Source organism: Melanotaenia boesemani, chromosome 4 (genome assembly GCF_017639745.1).
Source record: "Melanotaenia boesemani isolate fMelBoe1 chromosome 4, fMelBoe1.pri, whole genome shotgun sequence".
NCBI lineage: Eukaryota > Metazoa > Chordata > Actinopteri > Atheriniformes > Melanotaeniidae > Melanotaenia > Melanotaenia boesemani.
The window spans coordinates 16492689-16499224 of record NC_055685.1 but is presented as its reverse complement, the minus strand read 5'-3'; positions in this window follow the sequence as shown (position 1 = coordinate 16499224).

Genomic DNA, 6536 nt, shown 5'->3' with positions numbered 1-6536 from the left:
GTCCAACTCTCATTCTGTAAATCACTGAACTGTGTTCACAGACTTGCTGGTATATAAAATTACCCTTACCAAACATTTCTGACAGTCATCTCCCATCTTACCCAAGAAGCTGTCACCCAAACTGGTGGCACGCAAATCAGTCTTTAACTAGCAAGAGGCCATACATCAGAACAGGCAAGGGTCTCAACTTAGAGCCCTATTTTGTCATCACATCTCTCCTTCTTGTAATCTTGGGTTTCACTTGTGAATACAGGGGGACAGTGGTGTCCTTGTTTGATTATAATTACGCTCCTCACCTCAAAAGTTTCCCCCTGGGAACTTCCCTCCTCCTGCTCCACCAAGAGGTCTCAAGACACACTCACATTGACTCATGAAGCATTAAGGAAAATTTAGACAAGTCTGTGCTGTCAAAAAAGGTGACGTCCTGCTGGAGTCTCAGCAAACACTCTCTCTGTCAATAGTCTTATCTTCCTTTGGCATGTGGAAGAGTCTCTGCAGGCCTGCTGGCTGCTGAGAGATGAATGAGCTCATCAAGACACAAAAACCAGATAGAATTTTAATGTTTTTGCTATAGTTGTGGGTTTGGGGTAACAGTGCAGTTTCTTTTTGAGCCCAGTGTTACCAAACTGATCCATGATTAGTGCTAACAAATAATACTTTGGAAATCATCCTCATATCTTTTTTTCAGCCATCTCCTTAGACAAATGAAGGAATGAGAGCTAAGGTTGCAACTCAAAATACATGTGTCAGCTGCCTTTTCTGTTTTCATTCTTTGGCAACAGATCCAGTAATTAATGAGGTTAGCCACATCCTTGCTTCCTGACAGCATTTTTAAAACTCAAATTTCTGTTTCAAATATAGCCTTTCATCACTAAGTTCATTGATAAGACATAGACGGCTAGATGTTCCAGCCCAGTATGGATCAGTATCACAAGTGGATCAGATAAACACAAACAAAGCACTTTGTCCAGGAGGATAATTATATAGTCATGTAATACTTCCTCTGCATTAGCAGAATTTAGTGGTTCTGCATTAGCAGGACTCACTCTTCTTCCACTTTATATTGACTTAAATGTCAATAAAGAAAAACCTGGCAATTTATTACAGAAAAAAGTCAGCATAATCAAGTAAATTTAATTCTTCAATAACGAGTACAAAGTCCGTTTTTTGAGTTGTGGGCATGTGGAATTTAATGGTGGGTCCTGCCCCCCTGTGGTCAGCACAGCAATTCTCAAGGTGTCTCAGTTCTCAAGAAGTACAACAGGTTTACTGTGAGGTGGTTTTTTGCTGTTTGCTATAACACTAACCTGTGGATACAAAGACTCACTGGTACATTACACATTTTTCTTCTTTTTCTTTATTTCTTTAAGGGTTTTCAGTCTGACATTGTAGTGGAGCAGATTTTAATATATGTCATATTTTTAACATACCCCAGTAGAAAAAGCACAGATATGGAGACTTGGGCTGCTGTTAAATGAATCTTTTTAAGTTGCCCCCCCCCTTTAAAAAAAAAAAAAAAAAAAAAAAAGATAAGCTTTTTGAGAAATTATTATTTTAATTATTATAAAGTCATTTTGAAACCATGCATGGTCCATCATATTATTCTCAAATGGAAAGAAGAAAAGACTGTCTTTCCATGAGTGGACATCCCATTAAGTTCACCCCAAGGCCAGATCACTCAATGGTCAAAAACCTCGCAAAGAAAAAAACAAACAAACAAACAAAAAAAAAACAAGCACTACTTCTAAAAATATATAGATCTCAGTTTGCATGTTAAATGCTACAGTTGATACAGTAAGATGAAACCAAAGTGGAGACATTTGGCAATAATGCAGACACAGCATATCAGCACAGCCATTTCAACTGTGAATGGAGGGCTGATGATTCAGTTTTGCTCAGTCTTCAGTCTCTTGCCACAGGACTTGGACACCTTGCAGTCAGTGAATGGACCATGAACTCCTCCATATACTAAAATGTTTTAGTTAAATGTGAGACCATCTGACAGCTAAAGCTTGGTTGAAATTGGGTCATGTGACAACTCAGCGATCACAGCCTCAGAATGCAAAGACCTCTAATAGATTGAATTACGATTTGAACTGTGGATAATTACTACCTGCACACATCACTAAATTGAAGAAACATTATACAAAATCATACAAATCATATACTTAACTAATGCATAACTCAAAATAACCTAATGCATTAATTAATGCAAGACCTCTCAAGAATTCCTGTTGCTCATCATGATCAACAGTTGGTCTCAATGTGGTTTCAAGTGATTACTTCATACTTAATGGATCATCAGCCGATGAACATTAATTCACTGTTAATTCATACATTCATCAATATGTTGACTAATTTGGCCAGTTTAGACCAAAATTTATTGTACAGTTCCATGGTATTAATATATATATATATATATATATATATATATATATATATATATATATATATATATATATATATATATTTTCCCTAAGTGGTTGCGAGTACCTATTTTTTATATTTTTTTTATGTAAGACACAAACAAAGAAGTCAATGTTGGTATTGCTGTGGCAACTGAACAGCATCAGTGGTTTGATTCCTACCTTCCTCTATCCACATATCAAAGTGTCTTTGGGCAAGACACCAAACCCCACATTCCCTCTGACACGTTCATGAGTGTGTCTAATTAAAAGCGTCAACAACAGCTACTCTAAAAGGAAAAAAGAAATCTACCATCAGAAGCAAATCTTTATTTTCTCATCTGATCAGAAAAAAACACCACAGGTCTACCCAGTAGACCTCAATGGATACACATTTCCATCATTATTAAACCACTATGTTTACTTCACTGACCTATGTTCTTAAAGGTTGTCACACTGTGATGCTCATGTCTTAATGATTAGGGATTTATTGACTACTCAATAAGATTTCATCATTACTTAAATGATCACTTAAAGATAAATGTGTACCCTCATGTAAAGTCACATCGAACTTAATATGAAGTTTCTAGTAATTCATGTCTTCTTTCAGTGCATCCTACATAAAAAAATCAATTTAATGGAACTAAATGATATATTTTGGTCTAAACAGGCCAAGCTTGTCCACATATTGATGAATGTATGAATTAGCAGTGAATTTTAGCTCATCAACTGTTTATCTATTAAGTGTGACGTAATCACATGAATCCACATTACTTCATGATGAGCAACAGGAATTCATGATCGATTCTGCATTAATTAATGCATTAGTTGTCGCTAAAAATGGTTCTACAAGCGGTTGAATCATGAGCTGCACTTTTCACTTGACAGCACAATGCATTAAATATCACAATTTAATAGTTAAAACCTTAAACATATTCACACAATTCTCCATTTAACAACCACACTTTAACTGCTTTTGGCTTTTTTAAAATTAAGTAAAAAGTCTGACACGTAACAGAGTACTTTTCCCTGAGTAAAGACTTCAAAACATCTCGCTACACTTGTTTATAAATCTAGCATATTTATTTGAGCCTGGGTATTTACTCTTGACCATTTGGAGCAGAATAATTAAACAATCCTATTTCCTGCTTACCTGTCAAGCAATGTTACCTAGACTGAAGATAGAAGGTGTCACCAGTTAAGTAGTAAGTGGTGAAAAACAGAATACAAGATTCTAAAGAAGCTGCTGAAATTATCCAAAAATATTTGAACTAAAGTCTCTGTTAAAATAATCACTTGGCCGGTACACAAAATGTTTTCACGTGTGTAAACAGGACAGTGACGTCCATCATATGGCTTCTCCACCCCCTCTTGAAAAAGAAACTTGTATAATTTTGTTCATCGTGAATGCCATTGAAGCATGAAACCACACTGAGGACAATACAAGAGCTGCTCTTTCAACTGCAGCCAAAATACGTCTGTGGAGGATTGTCTTTCCATCAGCGCTATCAATAATTTTTTCCTCCCAAAACATGTTGTAACAAAGCTGTTGATTATTTTCATTTGTAGGTTGTTTATCATTGATCAGACCCACATTCTGATTTCATTTGCAATCATGCAATAACTACAAACCCCGTTATAAAGTGTGGGAGGATTTTGAGGATATTGTGTCCTGCTGTCCGTCAGTAGAAGAAACTTAATAAGCTAATACTGCAACCTCATTTGTAAACATCCTCTTTTTCAGATACAACTGCCTAACAGTAGGATGTGGTGGCTGTTCAAAAACTCTTGTTAAAAAAAAACAAAGGTCAAACAACAATAGTCAACTACCTATATAATATTCAAACAGGATTAATGCTAAAGAACAGAGGTTTCTCACATCAATGAAACGAGAAAACTCTTCATGTGTAGCTGCCAAATAAATTCTCTCACTCAAAAAAATCACAGAGTAAACTCTTTTATTGCAACACTCCTTGTGAAAAAAAAAGAAGGAAAAAAATAAACTAACTAACAGAACATTGTGGGTTTAGGTGTTTAGTTGAGTGTATGCTTTAGCAATGGTAGCCTAGCAAAGCCAGATCATTTCAACCTAAATGACAGGTTGTCTGTTTTTTTTTTTTGTTTTTTTTTTTTGCAGTTACTTCACTCAAGACAAAATTGAGGCAGGTGTTTATGCACCAGCTTAGGAGGGTTTCTAACTGAGTAAAATGACCTGTAGTCTGCTACAATATCTGAAGGGTCTGTTCTAAAACTCTAGATATTGTTGCGGGGGGTGAGGCCACTGGTGGCGCCTGGGTCGGTGGGCGTCGGTCCTGGGCCGGGCAGCCGTGCTATTCAAGGGTGGGCTTGGCGGGGGTTCTGGGCTCTGGTGCCTGGGGGTGGTCCCCCTTCCTCTGAGGTGGTGGGGTCAGTAACATGCTGTTGTATGCTGTGTGAGTGTTTATATTGTGTGGGTGGGGGTGAGGAGGCATGTATGTGTTAGGATGAGCAGGAGTGTGCAAGGATATAGGTGTGTGCATGTGTTTCTGTGTGTGTTTGGGGGGGGTTAAGTACACTTGTGGAGGGGACCTGGGCGGGCCTGGGGGGTGCTGGGGGTGGTGTGCTGTGGGTCTGGGCTCTGCCGTTGTCCCCAATGTTGTTGGGGGCTTGGGGCTCGCTGTCCTCTGGTCCGCCTTAGGGGACAGGGGAGGGTGTGAGTGTGGGGTTATTTGGGGTGCAGATTGGAGTAGGTGGGGGTTGGGGGGGAGGGGGTCGATGGCGCCCTGGTTACCGGGGTGTGCGGCTGGAACATCGGGGTGTATGCTGGCCTACGCCGGGTGGTTGTCTGGGGGGGCCTGGTCCTCCTAGGCATGGTGAGGGCCCTCTACCTTTGGGGGGCTCCTGGGCCCTTCGCTTGGGCTGCCCTGGGTGGCCGGTCCCTGGCGGGGCCGGCAGCTGCCGATCTTGGCCCACTGGGCTCTAGCTGGGGCTCTCCTCTGCCGCCCTTTGGGTGGGGCTGGAGTCGTCTTCGTGGTGGGGTAGCTTGGGTTAGTGCTCAGGGGCTGCTGCTGAGGGCCCAGGTCTCTGGGCTGTCCTGGTCTGCCGCTGACCTCTGTAGAGGAGTGGTCGCATTTGCATGATCTCACTCACCACTCTTCATCACTGATCACTCCTTATTCCTCATGCTCTGCATCCTGACACAGTTACTGAGTTGTCCAGTGGGTTTATTTACTAAGAGATTATTCTTTTTTTATTAAGATATTGGGGGGAAGAGCTCCAATGATTCCTTTATTGTTTCACACTGAAGCAAAAGAAAGGACATAAATCCTTCCCACAATTCCTTGTGTTCACAAATTTCAAAGCAATGCTTGATAGTTTTGATCAAGTTGAACTAACTGGGATTTGTGTTTAAATAACAGAACATGAGAGTGGGTGTTGACAGATCATTTGTACCTTCTGTCCTCTTCTAAGCCAACAAGCTGCATGATTAAGCTCCATTTTATATGAAAGCTTATTATGATACGGCCGCTGTGTAAAGATAAATTATCTCAAATGCTATTTGTGGAATATTTCTCAAATATTTGAAGTTTCAGTGCTACAAGCATCACAGCTTCAAGTAAGTGTAGTTGGATTCTCATTGCAGTCGTTTTCTTGCACGTATGCCTTTCTCCATTTTTTACTATTTGCTCATACCCATCGTTTTATCCTTAAATGATTCTGTAAACATGAGTCTTGCTATTTTTTGAGCCTTGGTCTTAGTGGCCTGAATTCATAAAAATATCTTGCATGGTATATTTGTAAACCACCAGCACATTTTTTTCCAGTCAGCTGTCTTTCACCATTATAAAACATAAGTACATCTGTTTTGTGCAGTAAAATGATTATTCACTTGTCAAAGGTCATGAAAACACTGAATATTTCACAAAAGATTGACTGTTATTCTTATTAACCTTTTTTTTGTCTCACCATACACTCACCCACTGTAATACAAATGCAATCCTAGAAAAATGTGGTTTTGAACTGGAACACAAACTTTTCAGGATGAATTTAGTGTGATGTTCTGTGACATGAGTTTTGACAGTATCGATTACCCTTATTTATCGTTCCACTGCATAGCTTTCTGCTTTCAGAAAATGCTTTCTTTACCAGAGT